The sequence below is a fragment of the Erithacus rubecula genome, assembly GCF_903797595.1.
Source record: "Erithacus rubecula genome assembly, contig: scaffold_90_arrow_ctg1, whole genome shotgun sequence".
Classification (NCBI taxonomy): domain Eukaryota; kingdom Metazoa; phylum Chordata; class Aves; order Passeriformes; family Muscicapidae; genus Erithacus; species Erithacus rubecula.
The window spans coordinates 375665-401011 of record NW_027635424.1 but is presented as its reverse complement, the minus strand read 5'-3'; the positions used below and the strand labels follow the sequence as shown (position 1 = coordinate 401011).

Sequence of the window (25347 nt, the reverse complement as noted above, 5' to 3'; positions counted from 1 at the left end):
CCGCTGAAGCAGCGGAGGGAAGGGGGGCAGGGGGGCAGCAGAAGCAGCGGCAAGCAGCAGCAGCAGAAGCAGCAGCAGAAGCAGCGGCAAAAAGCCCCAAAAGCCGAAAAACACCCGGCTAGATAAAACAGCCCGGGGGAGGGGCCGGCAGGTCCGTGGTGGGGGGTAGGGAGAGGAGCTAGTCAAAACATAACCCATAACACCCGCATACCTGGTTCCGTTTTCCACAAAGCTGTATCCATCTGTAAACAGTTCCCATTCCGGATTCTTCAAAGGCTCGTCTTTCAGGTCCTTCCGGCTGGCATACACCTGTTCAATGATTTCTACGCAGTCATGTGTCAATTCGCCTCCTTCTTCCTGGCTGCTGCTCCTAAGAAATTCTGCTGGGTTGAGATGATTAGTTATTTTTAATTCAATGTCATCTTGTTCTCGGAGAAGTGCCTGGTATTGTAACATGCGGCTTGATGAGAGCCAATGCCCCCCTTTTTGTTCCAAAACCGCAATGACCATGTGGGGAACAAATACTTCCATCCTTTTTCCCAGAGTCAATTTTCTGGCTTCCCGAATTAGAAGCACTGTTGCTGCCACAGCTCTAAGACAACCTGGCCATCCGGCACTTACAGTGTCTAGCTGCTTTGAGAAGTACCCCACCGGGCGCTTCCATGAGCCCAGTTTTTGGGTGAGCACCCCTATTGCCAGTCTCTGTCTCTCATTTACGTATAATTGAAAAGGTTTTGTAAGATCTGGCAATCCTAGTGCTGGGGCTTCCTTTAAGGCTTGTTTCAGACTCTGGAATGCCTTTTCTTGAGTTTGTCCCCACTGAAACACAGGGCTTTTGGCTGCCTCATACAGTCCAAATTCTGGGATCCACAAGCGGCACCACCCTACCATGCCCAAAAAGGATCTTAACTCTTGTGGATTTCGTGGTGTGGGTATGGTGCAAATTGCTTGTATTCGATTAACTCCCAACTTTCGCACCCCTTGTGAAATTTCACAGCCTAGGTAAATTACTTGGGTTCTTACCAGCTGAGCTTTTTCTTTCGATACTCGGTATCCAGCTTGTCCCAGCATATTAAGTAATCTAATAGTGAGTCTGAGGCAAACATCCTTTTCTGTGGAGGCTATAAAGATGTTATCAACATATTGTAGGAGAACATATAAGAAAAGTGATTCTTTTACCTGAGTCGTCTTCCATTCTTCTAACTCTCGAGCCAATTGGTTTCCAAAAATAGTTGGTGAGTTTTTGAATCCTTGTGGTAGACGCGTCCAGGTGAGCTGCTTCTTGCATCCCGTGTCTGGGTTCTCCCATTCAAAGGCAAAGTATTTCCTACTTTCAAGTGCCAAGGGGATACAGAAAAATGCATCTTTCAAATCAATCACTGTGAACCACTTAAACCTTTCCGACACAGCTGTCAACAATGTATACGGATTAGCTACTACTGGGTGTATATCTTTAGTGATGTTATTAATTGCTCTTAAATCTTGAACTAATCTATACTTACCATTTGGCTTTCTGACTGGGAATATCGGAGTATTGAATTCTGACTCACATTCCTGTAAAATTCCCAAGCTAAGAAATTGTTCAATCATGGGTGCTATTCCTATTCGTGCTTCCAATTTCAAAGGATATTGTCTTACCCTTACTGGGGAGGCTCCTTCTTTTAGTTCTATTACAACCGGTTGTGCTGCTTTTGATTTTCCAGGTACTCCTGTTTCCCATACCCATGGTACTACAGCTTGTTCTATTTCTTGTGGTATTTCTGCTGCTTCAACTTCTTTTACTACAAACAACTTAGCAATATTCTCCTCAGGAAATTCCAATCTTACTCTACCTTTTTCAAATATTATCTTTGCCTCTAACATTGACAATAGATCCCTCCCGGATAGCGATTCTGGGCTATTTGGCATATATAAAAATTGATGATCAAATTCTTTCCCCCCAAATTTTATATCTAATGGCCGCAAAAATGTTCGTTCCTCAACTTGTCCCGTAACCCCCACTACTTGGATAGTAGAATTACTCAAAGGTCCTAGCTTAGTGTTAACAGCTGAATATGATTCCCCCGTATCTACTCTAAATTCTAATGGTTCCCCATCTGCTTCCATTATTACCTTTAAATCCTGGTCTAGTCAGCTCTGATTTTGGTAATTCCCCATCATAAGGGCTTGGGCGACACCTTGGGGATTTCCCGGGAAAGCACCTGTATTATTCATCAATCCCTGATTTCCATTCCCGCTGGCTATAATTCCTCCCCCAAAACCCATTCCTTGGTTGAGAGGACACTCATTTTTCTAATGTCCTCTATTTTTACATAGAGCACATTGATCTATCCCTAGCTGTATTCTCCCTCTTCCCATATTAAATTGACCCATAAGTCCTCCCGCACCCATTGGCATTCCCCCCTTTGCTATTCCCCTTCCCCCTCCTGGTCCACATCCACGACTCCCCCCTCCCATATTATTTCCAGCCGCTTGCTGTAACACCGCCAACATAGTAGCCTGTTGTTTCCTGGCCGTTTCTTTTTCCCTATTATTATATACCTTCCACGCAACTTCCAACAGTTTATCTAAATTCCGAGTATCCTCTCCCTCCAATTTTTGTAATTTTTTTCTAATATCTTCCTGAGACTGCCCCATAAAAATTAATGCTAGTTGTAAATTTCCCGATTCCCCTTCAACTTCTAAATTAGTGTATTTACGAGCTGTGTCCTTAAGCCGCTCTAAAAAGGTTGACGGAGGCTCATTCTTTTCCTGCCTGACCGAATACAACTTAGACCAATTCAAAGTTTTTGGTATTCCATTCCGTATTCCTTCTGTTAACAAATCCTGATAAGCTTTAAGTCTCCGAGACCCGCCCGTCGAGTTGGGATCCCACTCCGGATCTTCCCTAGGTACTAAATCATTTACTGTACCATCCACAAGCCACAACCTAATCATTTCTCGTGCTTTCTCTGTCATAGCTTTAAACACCATTTCCTTTTCAGTAGAATCCATTATTGTGTCTAACAAAACTTGTAAATCATTCCAATCTGGGTTCTGAGTCTTAATTACCATTTTTACCACCCGCGCAGTTCGTTCAGGATCCTCCCGATACGCCCCCACTGATTGTTTCCAAATTAGTAAATCATTCGGAGAGAAGGGAACTTTCACTATGACCCGTTGCCCCTGTGGCCCGACAGCTTCACGAAGCGGAACCATTAAATGAGCACCTTCTTCCTTTTTCTTCCTTTCCACCTCCCACCGCCCTCTCCGAGTTATTTTACATAAGGGGGTCCGTGGTATATCAGTGGTTTCTATTTTTGCTTCCCGATCCTCCCTTTCTACCTCTGGCATACTTCCTCCACGTTCCTCCACCGGAGGGGCACTAGGGGCTATCAGCAAAGAAACATCCTCCTCAGGTTCCAAAAACCTAACCGAGCATTCCTTCTCTTTCTGCCAACCCTTACATCCATCACAATTCTGCTTTAATGTTTTCAAAACCATGATCCCACACTCCTTTTGCCACTCCGGTTTATCTTTCAAATAATAAAAGAGGTCTAGATACGGTATTTCATCCCATTTTTCATTACTTTGCAGAAAATGCATCAAAGGTGTAATAATGTCAGGATTCAGTGTACCATTCCTAGGCCATTGCATACCATCGGGTTCATATAAAGGCCATACATGATTACAGAAATCAATCAATTTCCTTTTACTTAGTTCTTGACCAAAATTCCCCACATTCCAATGTTGTAATAAACAGCCCAAAGGCGAATCGTCCGGGATTTCTATCCCAGAACTTGCCATAGTTTCACCTCTTTTTTTTTTTTTTTTTTTTTTTTACAATATACACCACACAACACTCACACCCTTTCCACAAACCTTGCCACACTGCACACCACACAGAACACTCACACCCTTTTCCACCAATCCACCAATCTTGCCTTTCTCGTCGCCGCGAGTGGCAAGTGCTGAACCTGCGCAGTCACTGCCGCGTCTGACGGTCAGCGCCTAGGCTTTTCCACAACCTTAAAGACGTCTGTGACCCCCGTGCGGAATCGCCGTTCCGACTTAATCGGCAGGCCCCCCTTCCCCTCAATAAAAAGAATAAAGCACCTTCGGGCTTACCTCCAGGTCGTCCGTCAGGCGCGGGGTCGGGCACGGGTTGATGTTCTCCCCAGAAATCACCTGGTGCCGGCGTGGAGTGGATCAGCCCATGAACCGCCCCAGCCACCTCCGGAGTCCCACCTGGGTCGCCATAAAACTGTTGCCCGATGCCCCAAACAGAACACAAACTAACAGAGTTAGTTTATGCGGTGCTTTATTCAGGGCCCGGGGAACCTGCGGACTAGCGTCCAAAGTCAGGATGCCACAGTTCCCTTTTTCCATCAGGTTTTTATACCTTTTTACAAAGTGGTCTACGTGCAGAAATACACATTCTTCAAAACAATACAGATACATAAATCTTGCAGGTATCATTCCTAAAAGTTATAAATTCTGCATGCTTGTCTACTCAGAACTATAGGCTACCCCCCTTAATCCCCCTTGTATGTTTGCCCATCACCAGAACCCTTTATTTATTATTATTATACTTTAGCCTTATCTTGAAAGTTTCTAGATGTCCTATATGCTCTACTAAATCCTTTGATTATTGTTTTCACAGTTCTAAATGTTCTATATGCTCTACTAATTCTTTTCACTATTGTTTCACAAGGTAGGTTCTCAGGGCCTGTCCGAAAACTGCAGTTTTCTAAGCCTTAGCATGACTACTACTATATCTACATTAGTCCTTTTTCTCATTATTTCGGTATCACTTCCACAGTCCCCCGGGACAGGACTCACCACCATCGAAGGGAGGGGAGCGCACGCGGACATTTTGGCAGGGTGTCCTGGTTTGAAAGGACAGGTGTCTGCCAGTAAGGGCAGAAGTTTCTCTTTGGAATAGAGACTTTGGTTCCACTCCCCACCCAAGTATTATAATTGTTTGAATCAAGGACTCTGAGGCAGAGATAAGGGGGTGGGAATAACAGCTCTTTTACTAATATATCTGACTGTACAAGCAGAAAACAACAGCAGTTGCTAAAATTGCTAACAGAACGAAATAGAGAACTCGGTGTCAGTCCCTTTAGATGCAAGCACGTTGTCTCTGTGCTTAGTCCCAGTCTGGATCTGACGAGGGCAGACGTGAACGGAGGCAGGAGGGGGGGGGGGGGTGGGGCGGCAGCGGCCACACTGGTCTTGGGCGGGAATGAGCTGGAGCGGCGGCTCCTCGCTCACCGTCTGTGTCCGGGTGATCAGCTGTGTCCGCAGAGGCAGGAGGCTGGAACGGGGCAGATGCAGGGCAGGTGATCACAGAGGGTCCGGCTCTCCTGTGCTCCGGCCGCATGGGCTGAAGATCCCAGGCGTCCTTCTCTGAGCTGGCCGGAAACACAAGTCCCCTCCCGGAAGCCTCAGAGGCCCCACCGGGAGCCATTCCCACCCACCCCTTCATTTGTGAATATGCAAGGCCCGAAGATTAGTGTTAGTAAGATTATAGTGAGTGGGCCTATTAGGGTAGAAATTAGGGTGGTGAGTCATGGGGACCGATTGAACCATGACTCGAACCAGCCCTGTTGAGTTTCTCTGTCCATTTTTCTTAGGTTTAGTTGGTGTCTCAGTTCGGCCATGGAGTCTCTAATCACTCCGATGTGGTCTGCATAAAAGCAGCATTCCTCTTTCAAGGAGGAACACAGGCCTCCTTGCTGCAAGAACAAAAGGTCCAGTCCTCGCCTGTTTTGGAGGATGACCTCTGAGAGTGATGAAAGGGATTTTTCTAGGGAAGAAATAGATTTCTCATTTCTCTGCAAGTCCTCATCGACAGTCATCTGCAGTTGGGCCAGTCCTTGATGTTGTGTGTCCAGGGACGAGACGCCCGTGGCAGCGCCAGTAGCTCCTAAACCGAGGAGAATTGCGATGGTTATGCACGTCATCAATTCTCGCTTATGGAGCCGGTCGGGTTCCTCGAACAAGTGGTACACTTCTTCTTCCTGGCGATGCAGGACTCTGGGGACAATTAAAACTTGGACACTAAAGTCAAAAGAATGATCGAATTTGTCAAGGGGTACACATGGGCTTATCCTGGATCGTTGACAGACCCACATTCCTGATGCTGTTGGGATCAGTCATTGGAACTTCCCCCCTTTAAGTCTGACGAATTCCTGGCAGACATTGCCCATCCGCTTTGTCAAGGTTGCATTGCCAAAGCATTTGCCTTGACCTGAAACCTGGCTTAGGATGATGTGTCTCCGGGGGGTGTCCCATCTGCATTGGCGTGGATTGTCTGACTTTGAAATATGAATGGAAGATCGAGGGCAACACTTTTGTAAAAAGGGGGTTGCGCATCATAGCATAACCAGCATAATTCTGTGAGGTTCAGGTTGGATTGGTTTAATGATAAAAAGGTAGCATTTAACACGCTCAAGAATGAATTGGAGAGGGTTGGTTTGGCTAAGAGATCGGATGGGGAGGAGGTAGATTTTAACAACTGTGTTTTGTGGCTAGAGCTATGGTTAGCTGCAATCTCCTTCCTTGGTCTACTCATTGCAAGAACCGGATTGGGTCAGACTGATTGGCATATTGGAGTTGGGAATCTGATAATTTGCATGTTTGCCCAAATGCCGCGAGAAGAGTGAACAAATGCTGTCCACGCTTTGCTCGTGGCCCAGCTATCATGGGTCGGCTGCAGGATTGTCATGATATAGCCTGTGTCGGTGTGCTGTTTCCTGCCTTGGGGCAAGATTATGTACCCATCCATATCAAATTTTGGTTTGAGACAGCTGTGGGGATATAATAAATTTGCAGGAACTTATCAGGCTGTTGTGGTTTCCAACTATTGCCTGTTACAATAGTTTTACACCCCCACTACCCACAATATCCATACCTTGGGTAATTACAGTAACTTTTTCCTGGGTTGGAAGCAGGTCACCAATAGGTCTGAAATAATGTTGTCTCCTCAAATTAGAGGAACCCTGTATAGGAGGGAAAAATGTCTTTTAGCCTGAACTTGAAAGATGGTGTGTCATCTGTAACAATTACTTTGATGATCCTCTCACGTGAGAGATGGCGTAGAACCCACCTGAAGGGCTGGTGAGGGTAATGCTTTGTGTCTGCCTGTCCTCCACCTATTAAACCTAGAAACAGGATAGCACAGAGATACCGTTGCTGTTTTGATTTTGATGGTGCGAACTTCTCAGGTGATGCCAGGTTTCTCGGTGGTCTCTCTCTCTGTCCTGGTAGTGGGGCGTACGCGTTGCGGGGGCATCTGATGATCCAGTCCTGCAAACAAAGACTCACAATCCTCATTAGCTCCACTCTGAAGGTCTGGTTTGATTGATTTGAGTGGACACCATTTAATGTCCCCATCTCTTTTAACATCCGCATACCCCCACCCCGTGAGCACTAGTCTCCAACCTTGTTCCCACTCCCCCAGTTCATTTTTGATCACAACCCGTGGGCCTTTCTCTAGTGCTTGAGTGGCCCAGTGTCTCTGAGCAAAACTGTTTGCTTCATCCACCCTAGGGAATTGATTTAACGTTAGCAGCGCAATTGCTAGTATGTGAGCCTGGTCACTCGGGGGAATGGCATTGGAGAAGCCTTCTGTCTTTGCTAGTACTTCCAGTTTGGTTTTCAGAGTCTGATTTGCTCTTTCAACGATGGCTTGTCCTGTGCTGTTGTACAGGATGCCAGGCACCAAGGCGATGTTCCATTTTGAGACGAATGCTTGGACCGCCTTTGAGGTGAAGTTTGTGCCATTGTCTGTTTTGATTTGTTTTGGAACTCCAAGCCATGCAATGGCTTTCAGCCAATGTTTGATGGTCGCTTTGAAATCAGACTTGGGATGCTGTGCAGCCACGATCCTACTGCTGCATGTATCCACGGTAACTGCGAGCCACGCTTGGGGTCTTAACAGCTGGCATTGTGTAAAGTCTGTCTGCCATATTTCTGAGGCTTTGAGGTCCCTAGGGTTCTCGCCGCTTGACCACAGTGGTGATTTCTGACAGTGAGGGCACATGGTGACCACGTGCTTTGCATCCACGGTAGAAATACTGCACTTCTTTGCAAGTGCTTTTGCTTCGATGTGAAGAGATTCATGCAACTGACGGGCTTCTTTCAGCATCTGTATGCCTTTTGCGTCAGCGTCAGCCTTGTCATTGCCAATCTGGTAGAATCCTTTGATCGGGTCATGGCTGTTGACGTTGATGACAGATATGGTGCCTTTCCAAGAATAGAGTGCTTCTTCTAGCATCACTGACACCATGGACACTGACACACCTAGTCCGGACATGGCTAGGCAGAGCTTGGCCACAAATATGGAGTCTGTCATAAGGTTAAGGTGCTCTTCTGGGAACAGTCTGCACACTAGCACTATGGCAACTTCTTCAAGTTGTTGGACTGAAAGCGTGGGGTCAGTTATATTGACACATTGCCATTTTTCTCCTGAATGCCATACTGCCGCTGCGCTAGAGGTCAGCGACCATGCGTCTGTGAAGATGGTTGGTCCTGCCTACAGTCAGTCAATTATCTTTGGTGGGAGGTCGATGTGGACAACCGTAAGCAGCTGAGTCCAAGAGGGTTTTGCTGCGTAGCGAACCTCTCCTCCGAAACCTGCAAGGGCCATGGCTATGTATTCAGATATTGTTGTTGTCTGCGCGGAGAGCTGTTTGCAGAAGGGCAATTATATCTTGGCCAGTTCGATGTCCAGATGTCTTAGGGTGAGTTTCCTGCATTTCATGATGAGGCTGCTGAGGCACTTGACTCCCGGGGAAAAGGTGTGTGACGGTTTCCCCAAGACCACCCATTGTATCTGTTGGGCTTTGTCAGGGGGTCCTTGGGCTAAGGCTCCCACTCCCCCTTTTTTTGTAAAGTGGACATGCAGATTGATCGGTGTACTTGAATTCCATCTGGTGAGCATGCTCACTGACATCTGGTGTTTGATAAAGTTGAGCGAGCTTATAATTTCTGGTGTCAGGGTTTTCTGCTCCCATGGGTTCTTTCCTTTCAAGAGGTGGTTTAGAGGGTCCATGACCTCGGGAGGAATAAGGACAATGTTGCGGAGCCACTGTAAGGACCCTACCAGCTGCTGCACGTCAGAGAGCGTCTTGATATCTTGGCGGATTTTCATCTGGGGAGGGGTTACGTAGGAGCTTGTGATTCCCACTCCTAGGAAGGTCACACACGGTCCCTTTTTTTTTTTTTTTGCACTCACTATTTCAAAGCCATTTGTCTTTAAGGTCTTGGAGATGGTTGATACCTGCTGGTCTACTTGGCTTGTTGATTGTGCAGCGATCAAGATATCGTCCATGTACGGCATGATGGTCACAGTCGGATTGTTCTGCCGGACTGGTGCTAGCGCTCAGTCTATTGTGATCTGGCAGATGGTAGAGGAGTTGATCATTCCTTGGGGTAACATTTTCCAATGAAACCGTAGGTTGGGCTGCTGGCTGTTTGGAAAGATGATGGAAAAGGCGAACCGCTCCTTGTCGTCTTCATGAAGGGGAATAGAAAAGAAGCAGTCTTTGATGTTGAGCACTGTGCAGGGTTGTCCTCTCAGTATCATTGAGTTCATGGGCAGCAAAGTTTGTATTGGGCCCATCGGCTGGATTCTCTTGTTCACTTCCCGCAGGTCATGCAGGAGACGAAAGCCTTCACCGGACTGTTTAAGTATCACGAAGATTGGGGTGTTACATGGGCTCATGGAGGCTTCTATATGATTCTTGTGTAACTCACGGTCAACTAGCTCAAGAAGAGCAATTGGACAAGGGCTTATGTGTGACCCACACCAGATCGACTGATTGCCAAGTTAGTTTGATAGGCAATAGTGGGTATGCGACAGTGGCCCTTAGAATAAATTTGCCACCCAAACGTCCAGCATGGCTAGGGCATCTCTCCCCAGGAAGGGTGGGCAATCCGACATAACATTTATCGTAAGGGTGATAGTCCTTCCTGGTAATTTCTCGGTACAGAGTGTTATTGCTATCGGTTGGGTGCTTTTGCAGGCTCGGGACATCTCTCAAACTCCGCCCACCATGAGGCTTCTTCTAGTTTCCATGGTAGAGGCCAGTGTATGTCTGGGATGACGATGACATGTGATCCTGTGTCCACCCAAAAGGGAAGGCAGAGGGCCGAGTTGTCAGACCTGTTCTGGAGACGACACTCTGCCCACACGATCAGTGGGTGCTTACCCATCTTCACAACATAGTCCACCCATGGGTCTTGTTGCTTTGCTTTCATGGCAAAAGCCACCCAGAGGCCTCATCCCCAGGGAGCTGTTCTTGGTATTCCTGAGGTGCAGATAGGTTTGATTGAGCTATTGGTTGGGCAATGAAATTGGTCATTTCTTGAAGGGGTAATGGGTGTGGAAGCCCCATGCCCCATTGAGGGCTGCAGTAGCTGGGCCGTTGCATGTTCCAGGAGGGAGGGAGCTGGGTGCAGCCCGGCTGCCCCCTCCCCTTCCCATTTCCCTGAGGCTTGGATCTGCATTCCTTAGCTAAATGCCCCTTCTTTCTGCATGCCCAGCACGGTCCCCTAAGCTTCCCCTGGCGTTGCGGAGCAGCTGCTGGTGGGCGTCCTGACTGGGGGCAGTTTGCTTCTACGTGGCCTGCTTGGCCACACTTGAAGCATGCCATCACACAGGTTATTGCAGTGTGAACTGCTGCTTGGATAGGAGTTAGGTGTTCTTCCTTTGCAACATGTCTGATCATGGTTGCGAGATTAGACCCAGGTGTCAGTGATCTTAAAATGTCCTTGGTGGCTGAACTGCATTGCTGGCATAAGCAGTCTGCTAGCACTGGACCTTTCACCTCTGAAGGTAATGCAGAGGAATCTAATGCTGCCCGAAGACGGCCCACAAAGTGAGTGAAGCTCTCACTCTCACTCTGCTTTATAGTGAACCATGGCAATGATTTGGCTATTACTTTAGAAGCAGCACGGATGGCTTCTCGGGCAGCACGGGTATTGTCATGACCTCATGGGCCCGCAGGCCTTCTGTCTGTGCTTATGGGGTGATCATTTTAGAGTCTGTGCCCATTAGCCTCTGTATACTGGAGTCGTGCAGTGGATGGTCTGCCCCTGTTATTAAGGCTAGCTGCTTTACACAATTGTCCTCCCATACTTGTTTAAAAACAGTCATCCCCGCCCCATCAAAAATTAGTCTACAAGTCTGTTTGATATCAAAGGGGAGCACGTCATCGCCTCCAAAAACGCTATCAATGAGTGTGGAAACAATGGCAGAAACAATTCCCCTTCGTGATCGATTTGACTATTGCCTGCATGTCCTTTGGGTTTACCGGCAAGTTGGTTCTTTGATTTCCGCCTGCCCCCCCAACTCGAACCAGGAACACAAGAGTGGCCAATGGAGCCCACTCCGCACAAAGTATTTTTATTTTCCGCCAATCTGTAAGCAGGATTCGATCTTTCTTGACCTACGCAGGAGCGTTGCTTCTAGTGGTTTTATATGCCGCTGCTCCCTTTTTGTTACAACCTAAATCAGTGTCAGAGTCATCCTATGACCACCTTCCCAGCCACCCATCCCAGCTTGAGTCAGAGTCCGAGCCGGAAGTAGACTGGCTGGATGCTTCCGGGCTGCTGAGCCTTTTCCTTGGGCTCCGCCCTTGCCCCTTCTTCCGGGGGTCACGTCATTCCCTCGCCCTGGGCACCCCCCGTCTCCTGTTGGGAGAGGTACTTTCCCTATAAGGACCTGATATAAAATGAGCTCTTTGATTGGTCTTAAGCTCCTTCTCGGGGGCCGCCCCTCCTCTGTGCTCGCCCACGATTGCTCTGTTCATCAAGCCTTCTGCATATCCGCGCCCTGCACCACAGGTCCACCCCCCAACACGCGCTCCAGCGCCATTTTCAAATGCATATGGCGGGGGTGCCTTTTTATCAACCACTTCGGATTCTGAGATTATAACTGTGTTCCGCACCTCCTCTGCTAGTCCCTGTGTTGGGGATTGAGTGTTTTTCTGTTACTGTGTCAATTGAAAGAATTTTTCCCATTATCATGCCAATGGAGCTGGCCGGGTTACACCCAGGGTCTCTGATGAGTCCAGACAAAAGGGGTGGGTGGGAACGACTCCCGGAGAGGCCTCTGAGGTTTCCGGGAGGGCACTCGGGTTTCCGGCGAGGTTGGAGGAGGACGTCCGGGATCGTCAGCCCACGCGGCCCGAGCACAGCAGAGCCAGACCCTCTGCGATCACCTGCCCTGCATCTGCCCCGTTCCAGCCTCCTGCCTCTGCGGACACAGCTGATCACCCGGACACACACGGTGAGCGAGGAGCCGCAGCTGCAGCCCGTTCCCACCGAGACCGGCGTGGCCGCTGCCGCCCCACCCCCCTCCTTCCTGCCTCCGTTTCCTTCTGCCCTTGTCAGATCCAGACTGGGACTAAGCACAGAGACAACGTGCTTGCATCTAAAGGGACTGACACCGAGTTATCTATTTTGTTCTGTTAGCAATTTTAACTGTTATTGTTTTCTGCTTGTACAGTTAGATATATTAGTAAAAGAGCTGTTATTCCCACCCCCTTATCTCTGCCTCAGAGTCCTTGATTCAAACAATTATAATACTTGGGTGGGGAGTGGAACCAAAGTCTCTATTCCAAAGGGAAACTTCTGCCCTTACTGGCAGACACCTGTCCTTTCAAACCAGGACACACAAATTACTGCTATTTGTTAAAAAACATTAGAAATGGTTAACATTATGTTAATCGAACGTCGACAATTACTTTAAGGCATGCCAGTTACTAACACAATTAAAATTTTATACTAATATTACTAACCCGTGAAATTTTATAATGTCTACATTTTGTAATTTTATTTGATTTTTACTACTCATGAGTTGGGGGGGAAATGTGGAGAGTTAGGGATATGCATGCGGAAGAAATCGAGCTGTACGGTCACTTAGGACCCCTTCCCCACTCGCAGTCAGACCTTTGCTCCATGCCTGGCTGCACCCAGCTGGACTTGAGCAGAAGGAAATGATACTGACTGCCCAAGCTATAAAAACCCTTGTGACCCTTCAATAAATACTATTTTGCTGTCCACCAAGTTGGTGTCCTGGAGCAATGGATCGAGTGGCCTGGAGCAAGGACCGCCCTGCCGGGCTTGAACCAGGTCGCCGCAACACTGAGGCCTTGCAGTGTCACAAAGGCCCCTTGGTTCCATAAGGTTCTGCACTGTCACAGTGGAGATTTGTTTCCATGAGGTTTTGTACTCAGCAATGGTTCCTGTAGTTTCAAATTGTCACAATGCAGCCTTGGTTCCATGAGGTTCATTGGTGTCACCATGGTCTTCTTGGTTCTAGGAGCCATCACAAGGTCACAACGCACCCTTGGTTCCATAAGGTTCCGGCAGCAGGACTTCCCCTGTGGTACAGCAGAGCTCATCTCTCCTGTCCATCAGCTGAGCCATCACTCAGGGCATCTTCCCCCTCTCAGGAAGTGCTGAGATAACCCAGGCCCGACATCTGTCCTGTCCTGAGTTCTCTCTGGTGCCAGGAAGGTGGAATTCCCAGCTGACCATGAACATCTTGCATTGAGAGCAGACTGAAGGGAGATTAGCCTTGAATTTCTGAGTGACTTACACTTCATTTACTTTAAAAGCCATAAAAGCCACACAAAACTTTCACAAAGCAGAAGTCTTCTGCATAATCCCTGCAAATGGGCAGGGCTTCTCTCCCAAGTCTGGATGCATCTTTGTGGTTCCTTTATTGGAAGCTGCGTGAAAGGGCTCCGTGTGTACTCCCTCATCAATTTGGTGGTTACGTTGACTCATGATCTCTGCTATTTTTCACTAGCTGTAATATAGGTAACATTATTGTGCATTCTATTTGTATGTACCTGTACTTGTTTGTTTATCCTGTGCAGTAAGTAGTCATTTTATAGTCTCTTATCTTTTAATCTTGAGTCCATTCGATAAACAATTCATTTTATAGTAGACCTTATCTTCAATTCTAAAGAACGTGTGAGCAAGACCAATTTGGGGTGCAGGTGGTCTGAAACAGAGCTACTGCAGAAACCTGAGCATAAGGCAGGATTTGTCTGAGCTTTCACTCCATTCAAAACATATTTCATTTAAAAAGAGAAGGAGAAAATATCTTTCTCCCTTTAATTCCTTTCCTGTTTATAGACTGATATCAGAAATCTCCAGTTGATATTGATCCCAAGTATCTCCTAATCAAGTCTGAAAAGATATGAAAATCAAGATCCTTTATGACTGACAATGAATCACACTTTGTTCCTACCCCCACCCCACCATTTCCCTCATCCAACCCCTGGAACTCAGAGCAGCCTTGTGCAAATCTGAGCTTTCTCCACTCCAGCCTGTGCCTGCAGCTCTCAGCTCCTTAGCACCAACTCCCACCTTCTTTGCTTGCATAAGGAGCTGCCTGAGACACAGAGGGATGTTCATTTATTGTCAGCAATCAGAACCAAGGGAAGGAACAGCTTCATAAAAACTAAAGTCATTCCTGTGCTGGATATTACATCTCCTTTCCACAGCAGACAGTCTCAAAGCAATGGAAAACACATTCTGTACCCAGCACAGATCCCATGATGCCCCAAACCCTCCCTGCCCAGATTCTGCCCAGATTTGCTCTTTGCCCAGAGGAAGGAAAAGAGAGAAAGTAGCTGAAAAGCTCTCTTGTGCACAGCTACAGCTGCACCAATATTGTGGGCTCACAATAACTTGATCCAACACGTTCTACTGCATCTGTTCCCTGGGTAGAAATCTGGCTGCATGGCCAGGCCCAAGGAGTGCTGGGCACTGGAGCCACATCCAGGGGTGCCCCCAGGGTTCAGGATTGGGGCCATGGCAGTTCAATCTCTTTCTTGCTGATCTAAACGAGGCCATCAGTCAGTTGCCAGGCGAGCCCAAGCTGGCTGGGAGTGTGGCTGTGCTGCAGGGCATGAAGCTCTGCAGAGGGATCGGCACTGGCTGGAGTCATGGGCCCAGGACAATGGGATGAGGTTCACCAAGGCCAAGGGCTGCCTCCTGCCCTGGGCTCACAACAACTCTTAATCCCTGGCTGTGCCCTGCCTCTGATCCCCACAGCCTGTCCTGTTTCCTTCACCCCTGCATTGCCAGGAAATTTTTGGGACAAGGGAGCTCTGCTGTGGGTATGGTGGGAGGTGCAGGTGCCACCACTGCATTGGGAATTACAGCTCATCAGGTTTGTATCTTTTGGGGTCGGGAACTGGTGAGACTCAGAAGCATAGATAGGTTTCTCTTCATGGCAAACATAAAAAAATGTAGCAATTATATAATTCCATAAGCATCACCGTTTTCCCAATCAACTCTGTGCAATGTCAAAGCAGTATCTGATGTGTCCACCTGTGGGAAGATAGTTTGTAGAGACAGTACAGAAGGCAATATTTCCCGATGAATTACAGCTGTATTGATTGCTGGGAAATGAAAACAGCCTTGCCTGCTGTTGGGGGTTGAGTGTTTTTCTGTTACTGTGTCAATTGAAAGAATTTTTCCCATTGTCATGCCAATGGAGCTGGCCGGGTTACACCCAGGGTCGCTGATGGGTCCAGACAAAAGGGGTGGGTGGGGACGGCCCCGGAGGGGCTTCTGAGGCTTCCGGGAGGGCACTCGTGTTTCCGGCGAGCTGGGAGCAGGACGCGCGGGATCGTTCAGCCACGCGGCCGAGCACAGGAGAGCCAGACCCTCTGCGATCACCTGCCCTGCATCTGCCCCGTTCCAGCCTCCTGCCTCTGCGGACACAGCTGATCACCCAGACACACACGGTGAGCGAGGAGCTGCCGCTGCAGCCCGTTCCCGCCTGGGACCGGCGTGGCCGCTGCTGCCTCTCCCCCCTCCTTCCTGCCTCCGTTTCCCACCTGCCTTTTTGGCAGATCCGGGCTCTGGACTAAGCACAGAGACAGCGTGCTTGCATCTAAAGGGACTGACACCGAGTTATCTATTTCGTTCTGTTAGCAATTTTAACTGTTATTGTTTTCTGTTTGTATAGTTAGATATATTAGTAAAAGAGCTGTTATTCCCACCCCCCTTATCTCTGCCTCAGAGGCCTTGATTTAAACAATCATAATACTTGGGGGAGGGGAGTGGAACCAAAGTCTCTATTCCAGAGGGAAACTTCTGCTCTTACTGGCAGACACCTGTCCTTTCAAACCAGGACACCTGCCCAATGAGGATGGGCATTCTAAAAATGTGGGCTTGCTAGTCAAGGCTAAGTTGCAGATGCAGTTAGAGCTTGAGACCCAGAGTCTGCTGCAGTTTGGGATAAACTCTGCTGGCTGTGCTGTGAGGAGGAAGGGGCATGTTGTTTTGTAAGGGACAGACAAGGTAAGATGCTGTGCGAGGGACACACAGGGTTAGGTGTCCGGGTAGGAGACAGGTTGGAGTTAGCCTGTCATGCAGAAGGAAACTTAGAGAGAGAAGAGAAGAAAGTGCTGTGTGGAACTCCACATGAGAAAAGGGTCCGAGTTGACTGAAACAAGTAATGAAAAGTACTTAATAAGGGACTGATGATGGTGTTAGTCATGTCTGTCTTGATATAATTACTATATCCGCCATGCCCAAGGCATTTCTATATGAGTACAATTTTAGACAAACACATTAGAAAGGGTGATTCTATAATAGAATTAAACAAAATTATGTATTGACTAATGTGTAATGACCAGAGAACAAATGGAGAAGGAAATCTGGGAGCAATGGGAAGGCCATTGAACCACTTGGTCTAATGAAGAGGTGTCCTTAGACATGGCCATTTAAATAGGAGAGGGGGAAACACCCAAATGAAAGGGGACATTAAATAATACATAGTATAGTGGTAACACAGGTAGAGGGGAAGATCAGTATTTCTTCCCCTATCATCAGTAAAGTTTCAGGAAATTTCGGTTATCTCCTGGTGGGGAAACTTGGGCATTTCTTCAAGTACTCAAATGCCCCAGCTAATGAGATGTGTTTGTCCACCTTGTAAGCTGCATGTCCCCTACAGCCCCAGAGGGCTCCTGTCCTGTAAACATCTGCTCTGGCCCATTCCAAAATCAGGATCAGCATCTTCCTGGGATCATCAGGGAGCTGAGGTTGGAAGGCACCTCAGCAAGTCCAACCTGCCACAAACTGTCCCAGACCAAGTGGTTCACAGCTTGATTTGGTCTGAATTTGAAAACCCCAATGGCCAGGGATGGGGCAGCATCTCAGAATGTGTCTGAGCGCATGGGAACAAAGGTTTTCCACATTTCCTGGCTGATTTCTCATCATTCCTCTCCCAACCATTTAGTCTTTCCGTGCTCCAGGTCCCCCAGTGCAGAGCCTGGCTCTGTGTTCTCCATTAGATCCTGGGTGGCACTGCCAGGCTGGCATGAGGAGCCCCTCAGCCTTCCCTGCTCTGCATTGGACAAGCCAGCTCCCTCAACCTCTCCTCACAGACAAAGGGTTCCAGCCCCACCTTGGAGGCCCTTCCCTCACCCTGCTGCAGCTGCCAGACATCTTTGCTGCCCTGGGGAACCCAAATCAGGTCACAGTGACCTGGATAATCCACGTTCTTGGTGTACTGGTCACTCAGCCCTGGGTGCTCCTGGCCTGCCTTACTGCCATGGCACTTGTCTGCCTCCTGCCCAGCTGCTGCCCACCAAGAGTTTTCTGCCAGGGCCTGGTGGATGGAGGGAGGACTGTGGGTGTTGTCTGTCAGAACTTAGCACTTGACACCAAAAAGCATTCCCTAGAAAAGCAGAAGCCTGTGACTTGGATTGGTTCACAATTCCCTGGACTAAGAACTGTCTGGATGTCCGGGCCCAGATTGTGGTGGGGAATGGTGCCACATCCAGCGTGTGTGCAGTGGTGTCCTACAGGGATCAGTGTGGGCCCAATCCTGTTTAACATCTTTATAGATAGCCTGGAGAAGAGGATTGAGTGCACCATCAGGAAATGTGCAGATGTCAACAAGCTGGTGTGAATGTGCTGGTGGGTAGGAGGGGTCTGCAGAGGGACCAGGACAGGCTGGATCCAGCACCCAAATCCAACGAGGTGAGGTTTAACAAGACCAAGTGTTGGGTCCTTTACTTTGACCACGACAACCCGTGCAGTGCACCAGGCTGAGGACAGAGTGGTTGGAGAGCAGCCAGGCAGAAGGGGACCTGGGGGCTCCTGGCCTGGGTCAGGAATGGTGTGACCATAGGGACCAGGGCAGTGATTTTTCCCCTGTGCTCGACACTGGTTGGACAGCACCTCAAGTGCTGTGTCCAGATCTGGGATTCCCAAATTAGGAAGGACATGGAAGGCCTGGAGCGTGTCCAGAGAATGGCAACAGGGCTGGTGAGGGGTCTGGAACAAGTCCTGTGAGGAGCAGCTTAGGGAGCTGGAGTTGTTTATTCTGGAGAAGAGGAGGCTCAGGGAGACAAGGTGATGTCTGAGCACAGGTTGAACTTGATGATCTTCAAGGACTTTTCCAGCCTGGCTGATTCTATGATTCTCTGAAACCACCCTTGAAGCAGTTGCAGGATGAGCCCTGGGCCCCCTCTTCAGAAGGTCCAGCAGCCCAGGTCCCTCAGTTTCTCCACACAGCCCCAAAGCCCATCCTGTCAGTCCTGCAGAGCCTCACCAGCCCTCCTCAGTGCCCAGAATAGGGAGCCCCACACCCAGACACACCAGCCTGTGGGCTTCATTGAAGCCACAGGCTGAAAATTGCAAGGGCCTGAGGCCTTTTTCTCCTTTCTCATGCTAAGGAAAATTTCTCTCGGGTCTGCTGCAGTTTGCCTGTTCCTCCCTGGATCTTCCCAAGGTGATAAACCTCGGGAAAAACAGGAAGGAATTCACAATAAGATTAAGCACCTGCTGTTTTTCAGAAAGTAAGGAAAAACAGTTCTCACGATCCGTGAGAACGTTCTGTTTTCTTCTACTATCCAATGGACGGCCGTTCCTCTCTTCTTCAGCGATCCACACTATAAAAGTGGTTCGCCTTCACAATAAAGTTGCTTCTCTTTGCTGCTAGCTGGAGGAGTCATTGTCGTTATTCTCCGCGGCCGTATCGCGAATAACGACAATTGGAGGTTCTACCGAGATCGTCCTTCACGGGAGCCGAGACCGTCTTTCGCCAGGACAGCGCGAGCGCTGCCACGGAGCCAGCCTCGGCTACCTCGGACCGCGAGCGCTGCCGCGGAGCCAGCCTCGGCTACCCCGGTCCGCGAGCGCTGCCGCCGAATCGGAGCCCCGGCAACCCCGGACTGCGAGCGCCCTAGCGACCGTTCCTCTTTCAGCGGAGAGAAGGTACTGTGTTTCCCCCCCCCTCCCTCCTCCAAACTAGCGGCTAGGCGAAAAATTCTAAAATGGGGAACAATCTATCCAAACAAGAGGAGATTATTATCTCATTATGGAGGGATGTTCTAGAGGACTTAGACACCCAAATCCCAGATAAAGATTTGATTGCCTTGCTAGCTTGGGCAAAGGAGCGCAGTTTTTCAGAGGAGGAAGGAGAAGTTTTTTCAATGGAAGTTTGGAAAGAGCTGGGGAATCTGTTGTGTGCAGCTCTCCATAAAGGAGATGTTTCAGTGTGCCCGCTGCTTACTACCTGGGGGACTATTCATCAGAGTTTTGTGGAGGATGAGGCGAGATTTGAACGGAGCGAGGGCGAGTCCAATGACTGCTCCGAGAACCCCCCAAAGTCAGGACAGCCCCTCCCGCTCGCACTCCAAGATAGCGCGGCGTCCTTTCCCCGGAGAGCGGTAACGGCAGAGACAGTGCAAAAGCCAGCTATTACACTGGAGGTAGTGGAGCAAGTCACGTTTGCGATCGCGACGGCCATCTGGGAGGCGTTTGTGCCCTATGTCACCATCCCCGATGAACCGCGGCGCATCGCGAATGGCCCGGCAGCGAGAATGGGTCCCTGGCTGCCGGCGGGCCCCCCCCCAGACCAAAGACGGCAGGGGCAGCCGGCCACAGGGGCGGGGCTATCGCTACCCCCTGCGCGACGCTTGACGTCACGGCCCACGATCCCAGAAGCTTCGGGTCCCCCCACCAACCCTCCCGGGACGCCGCCGGGATCCTCCTCGTCTCTAGGGGCGTGTCCTGCCGCGCGGGCCCCAAACAAGGTCGCCGCTCCTGCCTCCGCGGCCGGCCCTGTCTCAACGGGATCGGAGACCGCCGCGACATCCTCCGTGGGGCAGGAGTCGCCGCCTTCGTCATCCCACTCCAGCGCCACAGACGCCGACGAACAACAACACCCCCGCCGGAGGTGTGGTGTTTCTTCGGCCAGCAATCGCGGCAGAAACCCCCGCGTAATTTGGGAGGCTGTCAGGTTGCGGGCATTGCAAAACGGGGATTGGGACCTCTTAGAGAAGGTGGGAATGCCAAGAAAAGGAGTTTTCCAGATGGAGGGAAGCGTCCAGGGTGACCCCGCGGGGCCCTACCCGGCCCCCGGGGATGACCTGTCGCAAAGCAGTGATGGGGACACCCGGGGGACGGAAGGGGCTCAGGCTTTTCCCGTCTTCAAAGGGGCGCAAGGTCAACTCGACCGGCATGACCCAATTGCTTGGCGTGTTGTCCAAGATATACAAGATAAGGTAGCACGCTTTGGACTCGGTTCCACCCAGGTCATGCAGATTCTTAGAGTATTAAATACAGACCTGTTAGCACCTTATGATATAAGGCATATAGCACAGGTGCTATTTCAGCCAGTGCAGTTCAGAGTGTTTGAGGACACCTGGGCGCAAATGGCTGATAGGGCTGCTGCAGACAATATGGGGCTGCCCCAGGATGACCCTAGGTATGCAATAGGCCGAGAGGTTTTGATGGGTACGTTTCGTTTCTCTAACCCTGACCTCCAAGCATCTTGGCCCCCTCCCATTCTTGAGCAATGCCAAAAAATAGGGTTCGCAGCAATTATAAAAACAATAGAAGCTGCAGCTCCTAAAACAAAATATGTGAAGATTACTCAGGGTCCTAACGAACCATTCCTACAATTTGTAGAAAAGGTGGCTGCAGCCCTAGAGAAACAGGTCGAAGATGATGCTCTCAGGCAGATGTTGTGTAAACAGCTAGCCAAAGATAATGCCAATGCTGACTGTGCAAAAATTATACCGTCTCTACCAGGAGATCCCTCACTAACTGACATGATACAGGCATGTTCAAAAGTGGGGACTATAGATCATCAGATCTCTGCCCTGGCAGCTGCCATGTGGCAGCATCAAAAGATGTCAGGAGGTGGATATTATAAACAGGGAAAACCTAAAGGCAAGAAGCAAAAACAGCAACAGGCTAAAATGCCTACCTTTTTGTGTGCCAAGTGCAAAAAGCCAGGACACTATGCAAACCAATGCAGATCAAAAAACCCTCCTCCTGGCCAGGGAAACGGGCAGGGGAGCGCTTGGGGGTACAGCGCTCAGATAGAAACAGTACCCCAGGCTTCCTCAGCCAGCACTCAGCCAGCACCCGGGGGTCAGCCGGAGTGGATGTATACACCGCAGCCACAGTCATCTTAGACTCGACTGGTGTACACAAGATCCCTCTGGATGCCACTGGACCTTTGGGCAAAGGCCTGAGTGCCCTGCTCATAGGGCGGTCCAGTGCCACCCTCCAGGGAATCTTTGTCCACCCCGGGGTCATTGATGCTGATTTCACAGGTCAAATCTATGCCATGGTTTCTACACCTTCTCCTCCTGTCACTATCCCAAAGGGAACTCGAATTGCCCAATTGGTGCCTTTCTATTCGTCTGTTCTCAGGGTTGATCAGCGAAATCGCAAAGACGGTTGCTTTGGATCCACAGGACCACCACAGGTTTTCTGGACAATGAATGTCTCGGATCAGCGACCACAAATGATGTGTACTCTGACTCTCTCAGGTGCCAACCCGTCTCAGACTCAACTCAGAGGTTTGCTGGACACTGGGGCGGATGTAACAGTGATCTCACTCTCTGCCTGGCCTCCCACATGGCCTGTGGCCCCTCTGGGTCGGGCCATTGCAGGCTTGGGGGGCACAACACAGACCTTTGTGAGTCAGAGGCCTGTGTTGATCAGAAATATGGAAGGGCAGACAGCCACGGTCCGACCATACATCACTGCAGCCCCTATCAACCTCTGGGGACGAGATGTGTTGGCAGCCTGGGGGGTGCGCATGGAAGCAAATTTTTAATTAGGGTCACTGAAGTGAAGGGCAAGAACTATCCTATGATACCCCTACGGTGGTTGTCTAATACCCCCGTATGGCAAAATCAGTGGCCCTTGCCAAAACAGAAATTAATAGCCCTTCGAGAATTAGTAAAGGAACAATTGCAGCAGGGACACATAGAACCCTCTAGTAGTCCCTGAAATTCCCCAGTTTTTCAGGTACCTTTGAATTTGGTCACTGACTCCGCTTATGTTGCAGACATCACCCAGCGTCTGGATTGCTCGCTCCTGAAGGAGGTCGACAATGCCGACTTGTTCCGGCTGTTGAAGGTCCTGTGGTGCGCAATCCAAGACCGAACTCATCCATATTACGTGCTGCACATACGGAGCCACATGGATCTACCAGGTTCTTTAACAGAGGGTAATGCCAGGGCTGACAGGCTGGCCAACCCTGCGTGGGTGGCACCTCAGCCTGACAAGATCGCACAGGCCCGGGCATCACACGAGTTTTTTCATCAAAATGCACATACCCTGCAAAAACAATTCCATTTAACAGCCAATGAAGCTCGTGACATTGTCACCTCTTGCGATGCTTGTCATGGCCTTGCTGCACCTTTACCTGCAGGGGTGAACCCCAGGGGCCTAAGAGCCCTGCAGCTTTGGCAGACAGATGTTACTCACATCGCTGAATTTGGCAGATTTAAGTATGTGCATGTGTCTGTTGACACCTTTTCTTCTGCCATGTGGGCATCTGCTCACACAGGGGAAAAAGGCAGCGATGTGATTGCTCATTGGAGAAAGGCTTTTGCGACCTTGGGCATACCCTCTGCAGTGAAAACTGACAATGGCCCTGCTTACATCTCTCAAAAGACGAGGCAGTTTCTGCAGATGTGGGGAGTCTCACACAGGCTGGGCACCCCACATTCTCCAACAGGTCAAGCCATTGTCGAACGCGCTCAAGGTACTCTGAAACGCGTTCTCGAAAAACAAAAAAGGGGAATGGCTGGTGAAACACCACACAGCCGACTAGAAAAAGCTTTATATACCATCAATCACCTCACTGTGCCACAAGATTCCAATAATCCTGTTATTGTGAATCACTTTACTTCTTTACAGGCTGCAGATGAGATACGCTTGCCCCGAGCGAAGGTGTTCATACGGAACTTGACCACGAACAAGTGGGAAGGCCCGCATGAACTCATCGTTTGGGGCCGTGGGTATGCTTGCGTCTCAACAGATACCGGGGTACGCTGGCTGCCTGCGAGATGTGTCCGCCCTGACCTGCGACATCAGAGACAGAATGCAGCCGAGGCACAGCCTTTGGATGCTGACCAACAGGCCGACCGCCAGCCAGATGGTCCCTCTACCAGCAGAGGATGAACTCTTTTGTTTCTTTGGAACTGTTTTCAGTCTTTGGACATTGTTAGATAAATTTTATATTGGAAATCACGGGTCTGGCGAATGGTGGCGGGTTTCTTTCCTATTGTATTAGAAGTAAGTTGCTGGGAAGCATCAGGTGCGAAGGTTTCCCTGGATGCTTCAAGCGTCCACGGATCTCCAGGGATGTGTTTGCTCCCCTCCGACAAGGATCCTAAGGAGGACAGCAAACACCTCCTTTTTTCTTTTAAAACTAAAAGGGGGACTTGTGGGCTTCATTGAAGCCACAGGCTGAAAATTGCAAGGGCCTGAGGCCTTTTTCTCCTTTCTCATGCTAAGGAAAATTTCTCTCGGGTCTGATGCAGTTTGCCTGTTCCTCCCTGGATCTTCCCAAGGTGATAAACCTCGGGAAAAACAGGAAGGAATTCACAATAAGATTAAGCACCTGCTGTTTTTCAGAAAGTAAGGAAAAACAGTTCTCACGATCCGTGAGAACGTTCTGTTTTCTTCTACTATCCAATGGATGGCCGTTCCTCTCTTCTTCAGCGATCCACACTATAAAAGTGGTTCGCCTTCACAATAAAGTTGCTTCTCTTTGCTGCTAGCTGGAGGAGTCATTGTCGTTATTCTCCGCGGCCGTATCGCGAATAACGACACCAGCCCAGATGTGCTTCCCTGGCCTGGAGTGCCTCTGGCAAGGGAGGAGCACAAGGCACTGAAGGACCCTGCAGATAATTCCTGGAGCACTTGGAGGATGATCCTGCTCAGGAACTGAAATGGGGAGTGGGGCCAGAGAGGAAAGGGCAAAGAGGGATGGGCTGTTTGTAGAGGAGGGGACAGGAAAAAAGAAAGAGGAAGAAATCAGAATTTTGAGAGAGTAAAGAAAGCAAAGGTGAATCAAAGGAAATGCTGAGGGCTGTTTTGGGGTGGCTGCCAGGCTGCCCTGGGTGTGAGCAACAACATCTGCAGTGGGACAGGAAACTCACAGATCATGGGAACAAACTTTCTGGCTGAGTGCTGAAGCAACAACAATTCTTAGTGGGTTCCCTCCTGTCCCCCAGCCCTTTCTGACACCAGGGGCTGATGGCATTTGTGCTCACTCAGCTCCATCTCCCCACAGCACCACCATGGGGGTGCTGACGCCTGCTCTGTGCAATGCAAACAGGGGCTCCTGAGCCAGTGCTGCCATGTCTGTGCCTGCAAGGATGCGGCACCTGCGTGAGCTCGGGGAGAGGCCAAGGCTGCAGAGGGGGATGTTGTTGCAGGTGCATGAGGACACTCTGGGATGCTGCCCTGGGCTGTCCAGCACAGTGGGGATGGATCAGCCCTTGCTCTGCTGCTCCTTTACAAGGTCTCCCCCTTGCAGGGACCTTGCAGAGCCCCAGCCATGCTGTTTGCCCCCAGCCTGCCCATGGCCAGCCTGGGGCTGCTCACGGGGGTTTTCTCTGCTAAGCACTGGCCTGGTCAAGTGTTCTGGAGTGCCTGGGCACGGAGCCTGGAGCCCCCAGGCCCTGCCGTGAGGCATCAGAGCTGCCCCAGCATTGTCCATGACCTGTCCCTGCTGCAGCCCTGGCACTGCCACCCCCAGGGCTGTGCCTGGCCCCGAGAGCACTCCAGCCCTGCAGCAACACTAGGGGCAAGAATGCAGCGGGGCAGTGGCATGGGAGCAGCACTGGCAACACCAAGTGCTGCTGCTACTGCTGGGCACAGCTGCTGTGCCAGCATTGATCTGCCCCAGATCTGCACACAGACATTGCTGCTGCAGCTCCAGAGAAGGGAATAAAAGGTCTCTGGAAAAAGGACTCTGCTCTGAGATGGTTTATTCTGTTTTAAGTGGTTGAGAGCACAGCTCATCATTGACGCAGTGAGTGGATCACAGTGAAGGTGAAA

At 49.8% G+C, this 25347-nt stretch overlaps 1 protein-coding gene across 1 annotated transcript in view; it reads left to right on the top strand.

The window, feature by feature from the left end:
- LOC306816824 (olfactory receptor 14J1-like) overlaps positions 1 to 25347 on the top strand; it is a gene marked incomplete at its 3' end in the record, with an annotated part of 81357 nt that overhangs the window by 34627 nt on the left and 21383 nt on the right. The gene's annotated exons all lie outside the window — the stretch shown is intronic.